The sequence below is a fragment of the Corythoichthys intestinalis genome, chromosome 14, assembly GCF_030265065.1.
Source record: "Corythoichthys intestinalis isolate RoL2023-P3 chromosome 14, ASM3026506v1, whole genome shotgun sequence".
Lineage (NCBI taxonomy): Eukaryota > Metazoa > Chordata > Actinopteri > Syngnathiformes > Syngnathidae > Corythoichthys > Corythoichthys intestinalis.
The window spans coordinates 14924497-14943392 of record NC_080408.1 but is presented as its reverse complement, the minus strand read 5'-3'; the positions used below and the strand labels follow the sequence as shown (position 1 = coordinate 14943392).

Below are 18896 nucleotides of genomic sequence, written 5' to 3'. Positions count from 1 at the left end.
CGCCAAATTGTGAAGAATTTACATTTTTGTCATGGACAACGATTACAATGCAAATTCCATATAACTATTTAGAAAAATATGTAGCCTACCCACAAAATACTGTGAATGGGACATAAGATCAAGATTGTGATAAGGATGTAAAGATCTGTTTTGCAGCTCACTGGATCTGATGAAGCAATCATTGCAGCATCTTAGCACTTTAAATTGAAGGTCATGCTTTTCCCTTCCCTTCCAGGCACCTGAACTGTTGTCCAACACACTGATTCAATTACCTCATTTGCGAAACAGTTTGCCGGTGGTTTTGAACCCTTCTTCTATAATCGAAGTTGACGCTGTTGACAGGGACTGCATATTATTCATTATGTCCAACCGAGGGAATGAGTAAAGCCTGTCACAGGAATGGCGCATTTTAATTAAGCCAACCCGCCACCATCCACTCTCCAAACCGCATAAAAGTCTCTCCTATCTGCCTGTAATTACACTTAGCGTGTCGCGGCGAAGTTCCCCCGATGATTAATTTGAGGCGTGGAGATGATTGATTCATTTGTTTGTTTACAAACCTGTTGCTCTGCTCGAACAGATCGTCACGCTCTCCTGGCTTTTGGACCCTTGTCCTTTTTATCTCGTAGCTCCAAGAGAGACAGTCAAGCCTTATTACAGACACTGTGGTTCATTTACTTGTCTACAAATGGCGGTGTTTGAAAAAACAACTGTGTGTGCATTGTATGAATGTGATCTTGATTAGTGCTGCAACGATTAATTGATTACCTTGAGTAATTCGATTAGAAAAAAAGCTTTAGCTGCTTCTAGGATTCGTTTAATTAGAGTGGCGTTATAATGTTTTGTTTTGAGAGTGTTTGCATTTTCTTGTATTGATTTAGGTGGATACACTGCCCTTTAATGGGAACAGTGAATATGACATAATTCATTTAGAAAGTCTGAATACAGTCCCTGACAAAAGTCTTGTCGCTTATCCATTTTGTAGAAACAATTGCTAATAACTAGGGCTGTCAAACGATTAAAATTTTTAATCGAGTTAATTACAGCTTAAAAATTAATTAATCGTAATTAATCGCAATTAATCGCAATTCAAACCATCTCTAAAATATGTCATATTTTTCTGTAAATTATTGTTGGAATGGAAAGATAAGACACACGACGGATATATACATACAACATACTGTACATAAGTACTGTATTTGTTTAATGTAACAATAAATCCACAAATGGCATTAACATTCTTTCTGTTAAAGTGATCCAAGGATAGAAAGACTTGTAGTTCTTAAACGATAAATGTTATAGTTACAAGTTATAGTAAAACCCCTCTTCATGTTTTCGTTTTAATAAAATTTGTAAAATTTTCAATCAAAAGTAGAGTTAATATAATAATAAGAGGAATAAAAATAACAATAATAAAAATAGAGTGATCAAAGTCTTAAGTTTTACATGTATTTTGCATAGCTATTTTGATATGGAATTCCAGTTCATTTTTCATTGTTGTTTAACTGTGTGTCAGAATAGGGCCTCATTACTATAGACTGAAGTGCTTTTCTTTTTGTGAACATTATTTTTTTGGGGAGAGATAGGAATATTATTTTTGTTGTGCTTTCACTAAACGATACTTACAGTGGGGTGAACAAGTATTTGATACACTGCCAGTGGGTTTTCCCATTGGCAGTGTATCAAATACTTGTTCTCCCCACTGTATGTTTGTTGTGAAGGAGTTGCCAATAAACGGTGCGGTCCAAAGAATGCCTGTGTCCACTCACCTCTACTGTATAACATATATTTGTACATATCTTACCCAAAATACAACAAGAGACACATTATTGCCACTAAAAGAAAGAAAACTTACCGAAATATGCGAGGAGTATAAATAGCAATTTGCATTGCATTGTGAATACAGCATAAACGTCTCACAACTACTAATTCTCCCACGTTTAGAACAAATAACATGAGTATGGAACGGCGCTGCCCCCAAGCGGCCGGTGGCATTCTCTTCACTCTTAATGTCCATAAACGGCCTCATATGATGTACTGTTTGAGGCAATCTGCGAGATGGTCATTCACCCAAGCGCCAGCAGAGGGCGGCAAAACTCCATAACAACAAGTGAGCGTTTCCGTGTACTGTCATTTAAATCTGTCTGAGCGGGACATCTGCGTTAATTGCGTCAAATATTTTAACGTGATTAATTAAAAAAATTAATTAACGCCCGTTAACGCGATAATTTTGACAGCCCTACTAATAACCTGACTTTTAATTATTCAATTGGTTTCAGAAATGGCTCATATGAAAGCTAAAACCCTCCCAAATGATGTTGAATGTACAAAAATATTATTTGTTTCACTGAAAAAAGATTTATCCTTTATTGAAGACATGAAGGCCAAATTTTGGCAGGACAAAAGTTTTGTCGCCTACAGAATGTAGTGTGAAAATTGAACAAAAAATGTACTTCAAATACAAAAATATGTTACATAACATAGGCGACTTAAGTAGTGGTGCTGTGAGATCCAAATCTAGTATTTTGTATGACTTCCATGGGCTTGAAGGACTGCATCCATGCGGTTCGGCAAGGATTCATACAATTTATTGATGAAGTCATCAGGAACATCAAAGAAAGCAGTGTTGCATGCCTCCCAGTGTTCATCCTCTTTCATCCTACCCCAGACATGCTCAATGATGTTCATGTCTGGTGACTGGGCTGGCCAGTCCTGGAGGATCTTGATCTTCTATGCCTTGAGGAACTTTAGGTAGAGATTGAAGTATGCGATTGAACACCATCCAGCTGCAGAATTTGTCCCTTTTTATGGTTAGGAATGTACGAGGCAGCGAAGATTTGTTGATATTTCAGACATTTATGTTGCCTTCCACCCTGCAGATCTCTCGCACACCCCTATACTGGATATAATCCCAGGCCATGATTTTGCCACCACCAAACTTCACTGTTTTGTGGCAAAAGGTAGATTTTTCAGATGAGTCTTCCATTGAATTACACCACAGTCGCTGCAAATATTGCAGGAGACCTACTGGAGCCCGCATGGATCTGAGATTCACTCAGAAAACAGTGAAGTTTGGTGGTTACATCATTACCAAAATCATGGTCTGGGGTTACATCCAGTATGGGGGTGTGCGAGAGATCTGCAGGGTGGAAGGCAACATAAAAACTAAACTACACTAAAATATTTGATTCCTTTGTGGATTACCCTAATCTGGATGACTGAGAATCTAAACTGACATAAAGGGGGAAAAAACTCAATAATTAGCAAACACATTGGTGTTTTTTATAAAGATGTCCCGATAGATCGGATGCCGATCGATCACGTCCGATCACGTCATTTTCAAAGTATCGGAATCAGCAAAAAAATATCGGACATGCCTTTTTTTTAACATTTTTATAAATTTTTTAAATTGTTTTCTAATTGTATTTAACGTTACAGACAAAATGTTTTACACTCATCCAGAGTAGTTTTGACTTAAAGTAGGGCTATCAAATTTATTGCGTTAATGGCGGTAATTAATTTTTTAAATTAATCACGTTAAATAATTAACGCATGTGCTGCACGACCCACTCACGCATTGTCGCGTTCAATCTATAAAGGCGCCGTTTTACCTATGTATAGAGCTAAAAGGTTGCATATAATGAGTAGAGAGAATTTTGACAGCCTTTGGAGCCTTTCTTTATTTGGCTAAAGCCTTACAATCCCTCTCTCAGCAATTGAAATTATCGTGGGAGGCAATGTGGGGAAGAAAGGTAGTGGTTGATCATCTTCTTAACACCCTATGTTCTTTCCCAACGCAGAGAAGATATGTCAATTGGTGCCCCTACGCACAGTCATGGTTGCACTTGCCATCATGCATTTGCGCAGAACAGTTAAATGGCTGCAGTATCATTTACTGAAAGTTCAAAAAATACAGTGGGGAGAACAAGTATTTGATACACTGCCGATTTTGCTGGTTTTCCCACTTGCAAAGCATGTCGAGGTCTGTAATTTGTATCATAAGTTCTTTTCAACTGTGAGGGACGGAATCTAATACCAAAAAAAAAAAACAGAAAATCACGGTGTATGATTTTTAAATAATGAATTTGCATTTAATTGCATAAAATAAGTATTTGATACATCACAAAAATCGAACTTAATATTTGGTACAGAAACCTTTGTTTGCTATTACAGATACCAAACGTTTCCTGTAGTCCTTGACAAGGTTTGCACACACTGCAGCAGGGATTTTGGCCCACTCCTCCATGCAGATCTTCTCCAGAGCCTTCAGGTTTCGGGGCTGCTGCCGGGCAACACGGACTTTCAGCTCCCTCCATAGATTTTCTAACGGGCTCAGATCTGGTGACTGGCTAGGCCACTCCAGGACCTTAAGATGCTTCTTACGGAGCCACTCTTTAGTTGCCTTGGCTGTGAGCTTTGGGTCGTTGTCATGCTGGAAGACCCAGCCAAGACCCATCTTCAGGGCTCTCACTGAAGGAAGGAGGTTGTCAGCCAAGATCTGGCGATACATAGCTCCATCCATCCTCTCCTCAATACGGTGCAGTCTTCCCTTGGCAGAGAAGCAGCCCCAAAAAATGATGTTTCCTCCTCCATGTTTCACGGTTGGGATGGTGTTCTTGGGGTTGTACTCATCCTTCTTTTTCCTCCAAACACGACGAGCCAAGTTTAGACCAAAAAGTTCCATTTTGGTCTCATCCGACCACATGACCTTCTCCCATTGCTCCTCTGGATCATCCAGATGGTCAGTGGCAAACTTCAGACGTGTCTGGACATGCACTGGCTTCAGCAGCAGGACCTTGCGTGCGCTGTAGGATTTTAATCCATGACGGCGTAATGTGTTTCCGATGGTTTTCTTCGAGAATGTGGTTCCAGCGCCCTTCAGGACATTGACCAGGTCCTGCCGTGTAGTTCTGGGCTGATCCCTCACCTTCCTCATGATCAGTGATGCCCCACGAGGTGAGATCTTGCATGGAGCCCCAGAACAAGGCAGATTGACCGTCAACTTGAACTTCCTCCATTTTCTAATAATCGCAACAACAGTTGTTACCTTCTCACCAAGCTGCTTGCTTATTTTCCTGTAGCCCATCCCAGCCTTGTGCAGGTCTATTATTTTATCCCTGATGTCCTTACACAGCTCTTTGGTCTTGGCCATTGTGGAGATGTTGGAGTTTGTTTGTTTGAGCATGTGAACAGGTGTCTTTTATACAGGTAACAAGTTCAAACAGGTGCAGTTACTTCCGGTAATGATTGGAGAACAGGAGGGGTTCTTAAACTAAGAGCCGGAATATTTACTAGTTGATAATGTATCAAATACTTATTTCATGCAGTTAAATACAAATTTATTATTTAAAAATTATACAATGTGATTTTCTGGATTTTTTTTATTAGATTCCGACCCTCACAGTTGAAGAGAATTTATGATACAAATTACAGACCAATACATGGCTTGCAAGTGGGAAAACCAGCAAAATCGGCAGTGTATCAAATACTTGTTCTCCCCACTGTACACTAGATGGCAATATTTCGTCACAATATACAAAGTTACATTTATCCTTTAAGAATTACAAGTCTTTCTATCCGTGAATCCCTCTCACAGAAAGAATGCTAATAATGTAAATGCCATCTTGAGGATTTATTGTCATAATAAACAAATACAGTACTTATGTACTGTATGTTGAATGTATATATTCGTCCGAGTTTTATTCATTTTTTTCTTAATGCATTGCCAAAATGAATATGATCGGGAAAAATTATTGGGAATGATTGGAATTGAATCGGGAGCAAAAAAATAAGCAATCTGATCGGGAAATATCGGGATCGGCAGATACTCAAACTAAAACGATCGGGATCGGATCGGGAGCAAAAAAACATGATTGGAACAACCCTAGCTTTTTATTCATGTTGTGTCAGTCGTTAAAAACAAGCTAGAGATTTGCGAAATTAGGCTGAGGATATATAGGAAAAGACACTGCCAGTGAGACAGACAACACAGCCGAGCAGAACCCTGTAATAGAATACAAACGAGTCCGAGTATAGTCTTCGTTGACAGAAGACAAGGTGACTCGGTCAACAGAAGCGAACACATTTTGGAGAACCACCCGTGGGCTTGTCGTGTCGGGTCAGAGGCCAGGGTTATGTACTAAAAGAATGCTCCCTGGCATTAATAAGAGGCGCATGGATTCTGGCAGGGCCGTAGATCACACTGATGGCAGTGGAAGTATGATATCAGATCGCCTGAAAGCGAGAAATAGGAAAAGTGGAAAAGATGAAGATGATAAAACGGCAGGAAAAAGAGGAAGGACTTGGGTGGTGTACGGGGGAATTAAATGACTGTTATTGATTATGTGCCTACTGGCGGGGAAATAAGAGCAAATGTTCTGCTCAGCCAGACAAAAAAGTATATTGTTTCAAAGGTCACACAAATGCATTACAGTCATTTTACTCTGGATAAACAGTGTGCTAACACCCACTACATCTTGTTGCGAGTGTGTTAAAAACGACGGTTGCAAGGTGTTTTTGTTTTATGTGCTGTGACTTTGTTTGGCGACGCTCTGTTACATCAAGGTGTGTCACAGTATTTATATTGTGTTTGTTTGTGACACCATAGCAACTTGCCCAACACCTGGAGCTGTTTTGCTAGCCTCAACGTAACACGCATGTCTTCGTTGGTTTTCCGAAGGATCGAAAAACTGGTGAATGGAGGCATTCTAGCCTGACCGCAGGAAGAATTTGGATGCCGCTGTCGTTTTTCATTCCAGTCACCTTTATCCACGGAGATTCTAATCATTTAACAATCGTGTTACATCAGGAGACCCTGGAGGCGTTTCTTGAAATTGATTTAGGTTATTGTTGTATAATCTTGCTTCAGTTGCAAAAGGCAACAAATCAGCCGTCCAAAAATGTCTGAAAACATGAGTTGAATGTCGATAGTTCAGAATTATTCAAGCGATTTTTTTTTTTTTTTTTTTTTTTTAAATAAGAATGGAATGCTAAAAACTAAACTGATTTGTACCACTGTTGCTTTGGTACTTGCACATTCCCAGATCGAAGACCTAACACAGAATGACAATGCTACCCTCTTGGAAACCTTGGTTGTACTATGACGCTTCGCGGTAACACTTAACTTAATTTGGGTAGAAAATTCCATCTTGCATATGGCGGAAAACACAGACAAGACTGAAAAAGCAGTTTCTGCTCTTGCACTCCTCTTTAATAGAAATTGCTGTGTTTTAAGCCAAAACAACTGTTGTGTTTGGTAGAACAATATGTCTATATGCTGCCATAGCAGATTCATGCCGCATTAAGCCCCCAATTATTTTTAATTGGTCCGTTTTACCCTGAAAACCCCCATTTACAGACGTCGCGTAACCGCTTTTGTTTTAACCCGGCCATCAAACTAAGGTAATTAATTATATTTATTATTCAAAATGTCAGTCAATTTTAGCTTAGAATCATTAATTGATGTCTAATATTTTGTTTAAAAAATTTTAAAAAAAAAAACGACTTTAAAAAATTATTCACTCAGATATTTTAAAAGTTTAAACAAATTACGTCACAATGAAAAAAATGGCGTCTGTAAAAAAGTCACGGATATCTACCTCATAACTATCGCTTAATTGCGTTTTTTTTTTTTTTTTTTTGTTACTGTCACATTTCCTCAGATATGTCAGATGATAAATAATCGATCCAAACAAAGAAAAATTGAAGAAAAAAAAAAGTTTTTAGGGGTAAATATATGAAAAAATCTCAACCACCCCTTGATGTCTGCAATTTCTGCATGGCAACCCTTGTTATACTGCCATGTTTCACTCATAAAATCCCAAAAAAAAATTCAGCTGTGGGCATTCACAACTGTGTCTTGACTTTTGACACTCAGTGATACATGCTACATGGAGTTTTCAGATCGAAACAAGGTAAGTACGCGATAATATCTTGTTGAAGTCATGGCGTCTGTAATTCTGCCCTCACGTCCTCTCACCTTGCTGTTTAAAAAACTTTTTTTATTTTTCTTTTTTTTTTTTTTTTTTTAACAATGCCCTCCTGTTCAATTTTTTTTATTCCACCAGAAAATGGAGATTGTAAGCTTTCCAATGATGTATCACACATGCATATCAGACAATTTTGAAATCTGCCATGGCCAAATTGGGGGTCTCAGAGCGGAACTTCAAGTCACCTGCGTGTTTTCCGCCATATGTGAAATATCTTGACAACAGACAATAATGAGTCAAGCAGCTTTTTTCAGTTGATCCTACTAAACTTAATATTTTTTGCATCCACCTTCCTGTCTTTTTTTCCCCACTGTGTTGACACCTCTATGTATGAGGCACATGCAAATGCCCCATTGGAAAACAGCTGCGGGCATTTTCACCTCCCAATCAGACAACTTGTGTGGCTTTCAGTGCCATATTGACTCAAGCCCAATTGGAGCCAAAACAACACCTTTAGTGCTCTTTAGGGTGTTTTTGCCCTTACTAATGAATAATAAAAGGCTTGACTGTAAGACCTTGGTATTGATTAAAATAAATTTGGAAGGACTAATACAAAACATACGAAGTGGGGAAAGTGCCTCTTTGTTTTAATATCCAGAAAGCTTTTTAGTCTAATGGCATTTTGCACTGATGAATGTTTAGTCTTCATGAGCAGTTGTTTTTGGTCTCTTTAATATTCTCTGGAACATCAGCTAAAAGAGATAATTCTTGGTATTGTCTGTTGACAGAAGTTTTGGGTTTCTTGGAGGCTGTAGGCTCCTCTTCTATCTCTTGCCCTGTAGAAGAGCTGTCCAAAAAGGTCTGTTTATCACTCATCTTCGCTAGTGTGTTGGCTTATTATTTCCAGGAACTAATGTGATGCGCCTACGTCATATGTCATTATCAAGGAAAAGCGCACATTGATATTTAAAAAAAAAAAAAAAAGATACTAGCGCCAATGGATATCTTGGAAGATGTCCTATCAAATTTTATCATTACAGAATATATTATTATTGTGCGATCTGGACCGGTCCCCGGTCTCTTAAAGATGGATTTTTTTGAGTCTCTGCGGGGTCTGCTCGGCGAGCAGCACGGACTCAACAGCATCGTCCGCTGCACTGGTGGTCCCAGTCGTTCTCCTCGGTCATCCAACGCCTGGCATCCCTGGCGTCCTCTAGATTGTTCTGCTCGGTTGTCTGCCACCTGGCATCCTGGACACCATTCGGTTGTTTTCCGCCGGCGCCCTGGCCGTGCGGCGCGGCCGTTTGTTGCTGTTAAACCGGGTTGCGGGTCTTACCAAATACGCTACTGCCCTCCAGTGGCCAGTGTTATAGCTTTAAAATGGATTTTCAGCTTTGTGCTTTGGAGCTAAATTGAATCAGAACCCAGAGATGTCTCCTGTAAAAAAAAATATATATATATAAAAGATGTGTAAATACGTCTTTGGGACACTGAAACAATTAAAAATAGAACGTATTTATACGTTTTGGGGATTGATTACCATCCAACAACAGCAAGCAAACAAGCATAACAAAAGGTAACGATGACGCTAGATTTGAGTTTGTCAATCCCAGAATCCCCGCGTTACCCTTACAGCACAACCAGGTGTCCCTTAGCAATGAAAATCGCTTACCGTGACAAATGAGCGGGAGCCAACGGTCCGGTAAGGCGGCGAAGGAACAAAGCCAGGCGATCCGTACGTGACCCGCTGACGGACTTCCGCAATTTCTTAAACATCGCTATTCTGTTACAGCTCACCTAGTATTACTTAATTCAATTTATCAAAGCTCACGTCAACTTATCCGTTCCCTGCGCTACTGATGGCGCTAGACCAAAAATGTACCAAAATGTACACTCAATTTATCGAGTAATACGTCAAACCAAGCCGACAACGCCACTCATGTTTTCTGAAATTTCCGGATTCGCGGTGAGTCAGTAACAAGCACACTTTTGCTCAATAGACGATGTTTATTGATTAGAAAATGCAGAATAAATGAGATTTATTGATTACAATCCCACAAGAGCAAGCAAACAAGCGTAACAAACGCTAACGATGACGCTAGATTTAATGTTTGTCATTTGGCAGGGCCGCGCCGCTCGGGGACGGAGGTTGGCCTCTCCGCCTCCGCGGGGCACGTCCCTACAAAAACCGGACATTTCCGGGCGACCCGTGAAATCCGCCAGCGGGTCACGCACGGATCGTCTGGCTTTGTTCCTTCGCCGCCTTACCGGAGCGTTGGCTCCTGCTCATTTGTCACGGTAAGCGATTTTCCTTGGTAAGGAACACCTGGTTGTGCTCATCGGTAACGCTGGGATTCTGGGATTGACAAACTCAAACTCTAGCGTCATCGTTAGCGTTTGTTATGCTTGTTTGCTTGCTCTTGTGGGATTGTGATCAATAAATCTCATTTATTCTGCATTTTCTAATCAATAAACATCGTCTATTGAGCAAAAGTGTGCTTGTTACTGACTCACCGCGAACCGGGAAATTTCGGAAAACAAGTAATTTGTAACTAACTAATTACTTTTTTAAAGTAAGATTGACAACAATGGTGGCGAAGGCCCACCATTTTAATTATGCTGCATGGAATCACTGTTATTTTAAAGCCTAAAAACAAGTTATGTACGTTAAAGAAAAGCAAAGTTTGATGAAGTTGTTACCCAAGCATTCCTTAAGTTGTTATCCATGACTCTCCGACATCTTCAAGCCGTTTCAAAACGCCTGGGAACCGTTTTAATTGGGGGAAAATGGCATGATATGTCTCTGTTAACTATTGATGCAGATTGTGGAGAAATGTGTTTTCCTCATGAATATTCCCAGGCATATGCTCATTCCCCTTATGTTTCACAACTGGATGTATTCTCTATAGGAGGCGTCTATTCTCCTGCCCACACGTTAAACATTCATAGCAGCACATTTGTCTGCCTTCTGCACTGCAGATTGAAACGAGTAATGAGAACACACGGCCAGATGAAAATTAGATACGAGTGCGGTATCTCGCGTGTCAGGCCTTTCTAGTTACCAGTTTTTCCCCTGTTGAGATGTTTGGGAGAGTGTGGGGGTCGACACTTTCTGACATTAGCACAGTATTGCCATCCAGCGGCCCTCCCAGCGGGACAGTAGGACGAGGACGGGTCTTTTTCAGCGGGGCCCTGATTAGAGCCATCGCCCTCATCGCCACGCTCCACTCGCGCTGGTAATTGGAGCTGGCAGGAGGTTGGCACGTAAACCCTCCCTGGTGCCCACCCCCTTTCTCCTTGCTCTCTTTCTCATTTCCTCTTCCCTCTCACCTGCTTCATGCTCATGGTATGCCACAGTAGTTTAGGACTGTGTCATGCCGTGTTAATTGAACTAATTGCCATATTAAGGGTGTAGTCCTTAGCCCTAGCCCAACCCTCTGCTCGACTAATTCGGTAACAACCACAAAACCACATTAACTTCGGCCTGCAAGTTAGGGCTTGAAGCCAGTGGTCGCGTTTCAAAGTAGGTGTTCAACTAGGGCAAGAGTAAGATTCCAAGATAGGATTATGGTTTTAAATAAGGGTCCAGAGTCGGGGTTTGAAGCCAGTAAATTTTATATTAGAGTTCAAACTAAGCTTGAGAACGATAAACCGATACGACCGGATATCCGGTTTTACAGGTGATAGATACAGCTGTATCGATAGTAAAGTTCCCATTCGACAGTAATTAGCCATTAAATATTCAATGAACCGATAGTAGAGATAAAATTCGGCTTTCGCGAGCACAAGAATCGGCTTCTAATGCCTCGTTCAATGCATTGCTTAACGGGATAATAATTTAGCTTTTACTTCCCATGCTGCGCTTGTGTCATTCACCACACAGCGCACTTCGATTGAGACCGCACGCATGATATAATATGGACAAGCACAACTCCCGGTCGTGGTTTCCTCAACTTCCCATGCATTTCGGCAGAACCGCTACTAGTCGCCGTCATTACCCGATCGTCACGGGCGTGTCATAACAACGCGAGAGCTAACAAAACCACTTTAACGCACGCTCCGTAGCGTTTTCTTCACAGCCCAAAACGAAACTAGTAGTGGCAACGACGCAACATGCTAAAACAATGGACAGTTTTAGCACCGACGCCAGCGACGTCCAGCGATTGATTTTCAACGCACCCAGGAAAACAAAAGTCCGACTTTGACGTGAGGAAGGCAGCCAGATCTGTTCGCATGGGACAGAACTAGTGTGAAGTTTCGAGTGGTACAGAGATCGTGAGTTTTTAACCCTGAAAAATAACCCACTACAATGGTGGAAAGGGCAGCACGACCCTCTGGGGATTTTTTTTTCTCACGAAACGCAGTCCACTTAAACATGAACATGTGGATTAGTTGATCTTCCTCAAGAAAAAATCTGCCCTTCAGAAAAGATATGGACAGTGATGAGGAGTAAAAAATGTGGAAACACAGGCATAAGTGAAAGACTTTGCTGTGTATAAGGTTAAAGTAATGATTATTGACTTGTATGTCTAAAATGCCATATTTTTATTCCCCCAATCATACCAGTGGTAAAGCATAATTTATTATTTATTAATAATAAAATTGCAGGTTTAATTCTTTTTTTTTCTAGAGCTGCTGCATATAATTAATATTTTTTGTTTGTAAGATGTTTATGTTGAAAGTTTGCACTCAAATTACTTACCTCTTGAATTACTGCACTTTATTGTTGTCCGTCACTGGAGTTTTGGTATCAATCCCATTCAACAAAATGACAGTCATATAGTAAGCCTTAATTTTTTTTCCTCCAAAAAATAAAACATAACATTGGTATTAAATTTTGTTGTTTGATTTTGCTATTACAAATGTGGTCTTTTTCATATGTTTAAAATACTGTACGAACACACACAACAAATGCTTACTATCGTATCGTTTTCACTCTGTATCGAACCGTATCATTCTTAAACTGTATCGAATCTTATCGAATCGCTTGGCCATAACAATCGTTTTTGAATCGAATCGTAACCTGTGTCTCTAGATACATATCGAATCTGCTTCGTGCCATAGATTCCCAACCCTAGTTCAAACCATAGCTTTTACTCAGTCTGTTATCTTGAGAAAAATCAACCCGCATGTTTGATTCCATTTATTGGCTTTCCTCCAAGCATTGCCTGCCTTCTCTGTCATCCAAAGCAATAAAAGAGAATGTGAACAAAGGATTGTCTTTGTATTGGCTGGAATGACAAGTTGGCAGACAGACCAGCTGCAAGAGTCTGGAAACCATGCAGGCCTCAAGTCTTCCACAATAGCTTGTCAACAACTCATATTCCGACAACTTTCGTTTTTTTTTTTGTTTTTGTTTTTTTAACCAAGTGAGTGGGATATGCAAATTGGTTCAACTACTTCCAACAAAATGTGCTGAATTTTGCAAATAATATAAATTAACCAATTCTACAACTCCATTCATGCAAAGACTCTACAGAGTTTTCCTCATTAATGCTGTAACAGTTTGCTTATTTGCATTTTACACAGAAACCAGTAAAGGGAAATATGTTTTAAGATGTTTTCGTTTTTCTTTTGAGGCACCGTATAAATAAATACATTTCGGGTGAGGGTAGTTCAGTAATAGGGGTTGAGATAGGGGCTTCATGTCACCATAAGGCAGCTGTTCCCAAAACGGTCCTTAAAGGGATGGGTCCTGGTTTTTGTTCCTACCGGTCGAGCACAGACCGTTTAACCAAAGATTAAGATTTTTAAATTACATTTTCAATTCAAGTTTCGGATTTCTACTTGGTTTAAATCTTAGTTTAGAGAAGTGGTTCTTAACCTTCCTGAAGGTACCGAACCCCACAAGTTTCACATGTGGCTTCACTGAAACCTTCGGAATTAAAAGCAATTTTTTTCAAATTCAAAACCGATATTTCTAAGCTATCTATCTAATAATTTAGCAAATTCCTGTTCAAAATTATTCCCATTTTGACAGCATGTTTTATAAACCGATCAAAATTTGAAACCACGCTGCTTATTGGTCTGTTGTATTCCCTCATACTAACTGCGAGTTGAAGCAATTTGCCCCCCCTCCCTTCCCGCCATGCCTCGGAAACAGCGCCAGCCGAACGAAATGCTGTTCTGCTGGCACCGCTCCCGCAAGCCAACCGGTGGGGGGCCAAGATTCCGTGCATTCACTCCCGTGTTAACCCTTTGTACTGACTCCATGTTCCAAAAGTTTGAAGAAGGCTCACCAAAAACAGATTGACAATTAATTCGGTCAAATGGTCAAAAACAAGGCAAAAACAGACAACAAAGGGACCCTGCTGGATCCATGGTCGGCAAACAAGGCTACATAGAAATGTTCCCGAGCAGCGACCGTGTTATCTAAATGTTCAGTTCTTTTTGAAATCTGCGGTGGAGTGGGCCGGGCGGAAGGCGTGGCTGGGTATTGTCTTGGGATCATCCCTCTATGCCAGGTCAGGTTCGTGCGTCATCCTTCGTGGCTGGGACGTGGTTGCCACGGCGACCGCCAGAGATCTTGACGTCCAGGGTGCCCGCTATCAACTTGTTATCCTGGTTGGGCGAGATGCTACTTGTTTTAGGACAGAGCGCCCCGCTCTTTGTCCAGAAGTGCCTGGGAGAATTGATTGCGAGAGTTGGTGCGTCAATCTTGCTCGTGACGCACACGTTGGGCTTCTGTGATAAGATGGTGTTGTGTATCTTTTATGCCCTGTATTCTGCTTCTTTTCATAAAACTATTGTATAAATGCTATTTGTATTATATTAGGTGTGCTAAGAGTAATACAGTCCTAAAGTAAATCTGAGAAACGATACTATTCCCTGATTGATTATATTAAGTAATGCAATAAGTAATATGGTGTGTGCGAGAAAGGTAACTATTCCCTTCAGAGTCAACCTTCCACTGAGCAAACAGTTCCTCCTCGAGGACTAGCAGTTAAAAGAAATAGATTAAGCCTGTAAATTGGGAGCAAACTAGTCTGAAACCTGGTCTAAAAAGCCACTTTGCCTGGATTTAATTGGCACACGAGAATAGGACTCTGTGTTTCCTTACCTTCGACGAACCCCTTAGACATACACACCGATCCCCAGGGGTTCAATTGAACCCAAGTTAAGAACCACTAGTTTCGAGTTTTAAAGTATGGTTCAACTAGTCAGGATTCTGACTGTGTAAAAAGCATCACTGTTATCACTCGAAACACTTGGACATGCAAGAAGTTGCTCCGGGTCAGTCAATGTATCTGTTTTAAAATTCCCAATCGGGTTGAATTCCAAGTGCAAAACACTTGTTTTGGATTTCACAGTCGCCTGCTGTGCAAACAGAGTGGAAAAATTGTCAAGTTCATGTAAAAGCCTTTTTGATTTATTCCCTCCTAGTTTGGAGTCTCCTGATATGACCAGCTCATGTTATATCTGTGTTTGCATTTTTCGCCAGCCGGAAGCACTCGCCAATAATCTTAATCATAAATATTATATGGGCGGCAGTACAACATTGTTTCCTCTAAAATATCCCCTGTTGACGTTGAGAGCGAAAAGGGCTTAGCTCGCCAAAACGCTGCTGCATGAATACAAATATTTCCATGTGTAAAGCAAACACCGGGACGTGGGATGTTGAAGGCTGTTTTTAAAATGTATGTTTTCCATTTTTCAGTATACACAACAATAACATTGATGTACCCAACCAATTATTGATAAAAATAAAAACACGTTCATATAATAGAAATAAACAAGATTCGAATTTTGAGTTGAAGCCCTAGCCCAACTATAAGGTGTTGAAAATTCAGTCCTATTGGAAGTATTAATTGAAAACCACTAGCGTGCACAGTTGGACGCTTCGAATCACATAAATTTGATGCACAAGTCAGCACAAATTAAACCTGTCATATCATGAATCTGATCACGCCATTTAACTCATTAATAATGATAACTGCCTTTTTGCACAGTCTAAATAAACAGAATGACTCAGTCATCTACATGAGTAAATGTGAGTGGGCAAAAACCTAGACCTACTATTTCAAAACATACACTTTTCCTCCAGTTAACATGTATTTCAGACTAGAAGGGACATCGATTAAAGGTGATCATCAATCATCAGTGAATGAGTTTATTTCTTCCGTAAGGCATGTCTGGTTATAACTAGGGTTGGGCATAGTTTGAATTTGAACGATTCCAATTCAACGTTTCGATTCTGGTTCCAAACAATTCTCGATTCCGATTCTTTTAATAGGAATAGGCAGGGTAAAAAAAAAATGCATAGTTTTTATTGATTTCTGAATTTCTCAATTATTTTTATTTATTTTTTTAGTTATATGAACTTTCGATTAACAATGAATTATAAATATTAGTCTTTGAACTTGAATATGATGAAGTTTCTTTCCTCAGGAGTGCACTTTTGCAAAGATGTTTATTTTTAAAAAGCTCAGGGAAAAAACATTTACACATATTCTTTTGCCTATGTTTTAGAGTGTCTTATGCTGTAGGCATTTTTACGTGTTGTTGAGCTCCCACTAATGGGCTAACCTGGCAACTTGTAAAATTTGGTCCAGATTAGCAGCAGGTACCGTTTAAAATCAGAACGTTTTTGTTGAGAAAAATGATCATATTTGCCTTCTCAAGCAGTAAACGGGAAAGTTCTGGACAGATAGTGTCTCCTGCAGTAGGGAACACACGTTTACTGGGTGTAGATGAAGCTTGAACATATAAAAATGAGAAAGTGACAAAGAAGTCGCAAATATTACGTAAGGGTAAGGTAGCTGTGAGCCGCTACGCACATTACATATACAGTATGTATCTGAGCTGGGAGCTACAACGAAGCATAGTATAAATTATTCTATTGAATATAATTTGATATAGATGAGGCAAAATAATAAGGATAACCCTTATTTGTAAAACCGATCCTAAAACAAAAGATCCTTTTAATGCTGTTGATTATAACGGAGGCGGCAACGCGCTACATAAAGTACGTAGCTGCTTATATAGCTACATTAGCCAGATGTAATAATACGACTTATTCTTGTATTTTCCATCCATCCATCCATCCATCCATCCATCCATCCATCCATCCATCCATCCATCCATCATCTACCGCTAAATCCAGGTTGGGTCATGGGGGCAGCAGAGGACAGACGTAATTTATTGTTTTACTTACCTGGTTCTGACTGGTTAGAGGACCAGCGCAGCGTGTCAAATACGCGGCACTCACATATGCACTACTCGGCAATTGTTTTCCATGAAGCCGGAGGTGTTTAATCAAATTGGTTGTGCATCCATCTTTGCATGATATAGCTGTGTTGCAAATGTTGCACTGAGCTGACTGTTCATTTTTCTTTGCGAAGTTGAGCCAAACATTTGAGTGCCGCCGCACCATGTCCATGGCTGAAATCAAGTTGCAATGCACAAACACACGCCTCGTGTGGTGTCTTCGTGGTGTTCGGCAGCTATTTTTTCCCAATTGGCGGACGGGGCACCGGAACATGGAATCAAAATTTTAAAATCCGAACGGTTCCGAGAGCATCGGAGTGTTAATCCCGGATCCCATCGACGCTCGATTCCCAACCCTAATCGGCAGTTCAGTGCACCAATGTACTGCATTTATCATTTGTTCTTTATCTTTTAGCATTAAAATTATTGATTTATTTTTTAATGACTTTATTTGCTGTTTTATTTATGACTTTGATAAATTATGAGTAGAGGTGTGGTAAATTTCCGATTCTTAGAGTATTCGCGATTCGGCCGTGGAAGATTCGAGAACGATTCACAAACATCCAAATTCCGATTATTGAAATATGTCAAGTAAAGCGGAAGTAAAACACACTCAGCGCGCCGCGCGGTCTTCGGGACACAATGAGGAACGGAGCGAGAGTAGCTAAACATCATGCTTGTCATTACCCCATGTTCTGACAAATTTTTTTGTCAGAACACCGGCCCCTCGGGTAATGCCAATGCTCAACTCACGGCTCTAGCTCAACTCATGCCGCGAGATAAAAAAACAACAACAACATACCTGACTGCTGCTAAAAAGTACGTCCACATAATGGTACGGTAGATATCATATTTATATAGGGCTAGATCCAAAACGACTCGGTGGCGTTAGCAGCACATGTACAGAAAGCTAGATGCGGGCGTTAGTTAACGGCCGCCATTTTAAAGCAGTAGACTCCCCTGCAAGGCTGTTGTAGTGAACCTTCCTAGCGAACCTGTTAACTTTTAGTCTAAAATACTCCTAAATCGGTAAAATATTGACTCTTTAAAATAGTTTTTAAACTTTCACATGTCGAAAGTAGACAAAAGGGAAATTATGGAATAACGGGAGCAATTTTAACAACTTTAACGTTTGATTCACAACATTATATTAATTGAATGTAGTTTAAAGCTGCCGATACAGAATGGGGATTTGAGTATATTATTTATTGTTTTTAACTGTTAACTTCATACTGAAAGAGTCGTTTATTTAAGCCTGCGAGCCTTTTTTTTTTTTTTTTTTTTGTAACTAATGTACAAAACATTAAAAGCAGCTAATAGCGGGGGGAGGGGGGTCATCAATAATCAATTTATAATTGAATCGTAGCTTCTGAATCGTAATCGTAATCGAATCGTAAGGTGCCCAAAGATTCCCACCTCTAATTATGAGTGTGTAACAGTATAATACAGTGATGCTCCAGCAAAATAGGTTCAAAGCCGTGAAGCACAACCAGAATTCATGCAAAAGGCACACTGGATCAGAAAGCACACTGTCAATTTTGTGGAATAAATTTTATGCATACAGTACAGTATACTTACAGTCAGAAATATACTAGTATGGTACTAATAAAAACCAACAGATTGTGTAGCAGAAATAAACAGGACTCCCAGTTGTTCACATACAGCAACATGTGAGCATTCCTTCTGGCATACATCAATGAAAACAAATCGATTTGAAGTAATCCGCAGATTATAGAAAGTTGATGCTGTAGTGAGGTAATG

General features: G+C 40.0%; 1 protein-coding gene across 12 annotated transcripts in view; it reads left to right on the top strand.

Annotated features, from left to right (window-relative positions):
• The window catches only part of LOC130929923 (receptor-type tyrosine-protein phosphatase F-like), a 464805-nt gene that overhangs the window by 247562 nt on the left and 198347 nt on the right, over nt 1–18896 (top strand). The gene's annotated exons all lie outside the window — the stretch shown is intronic.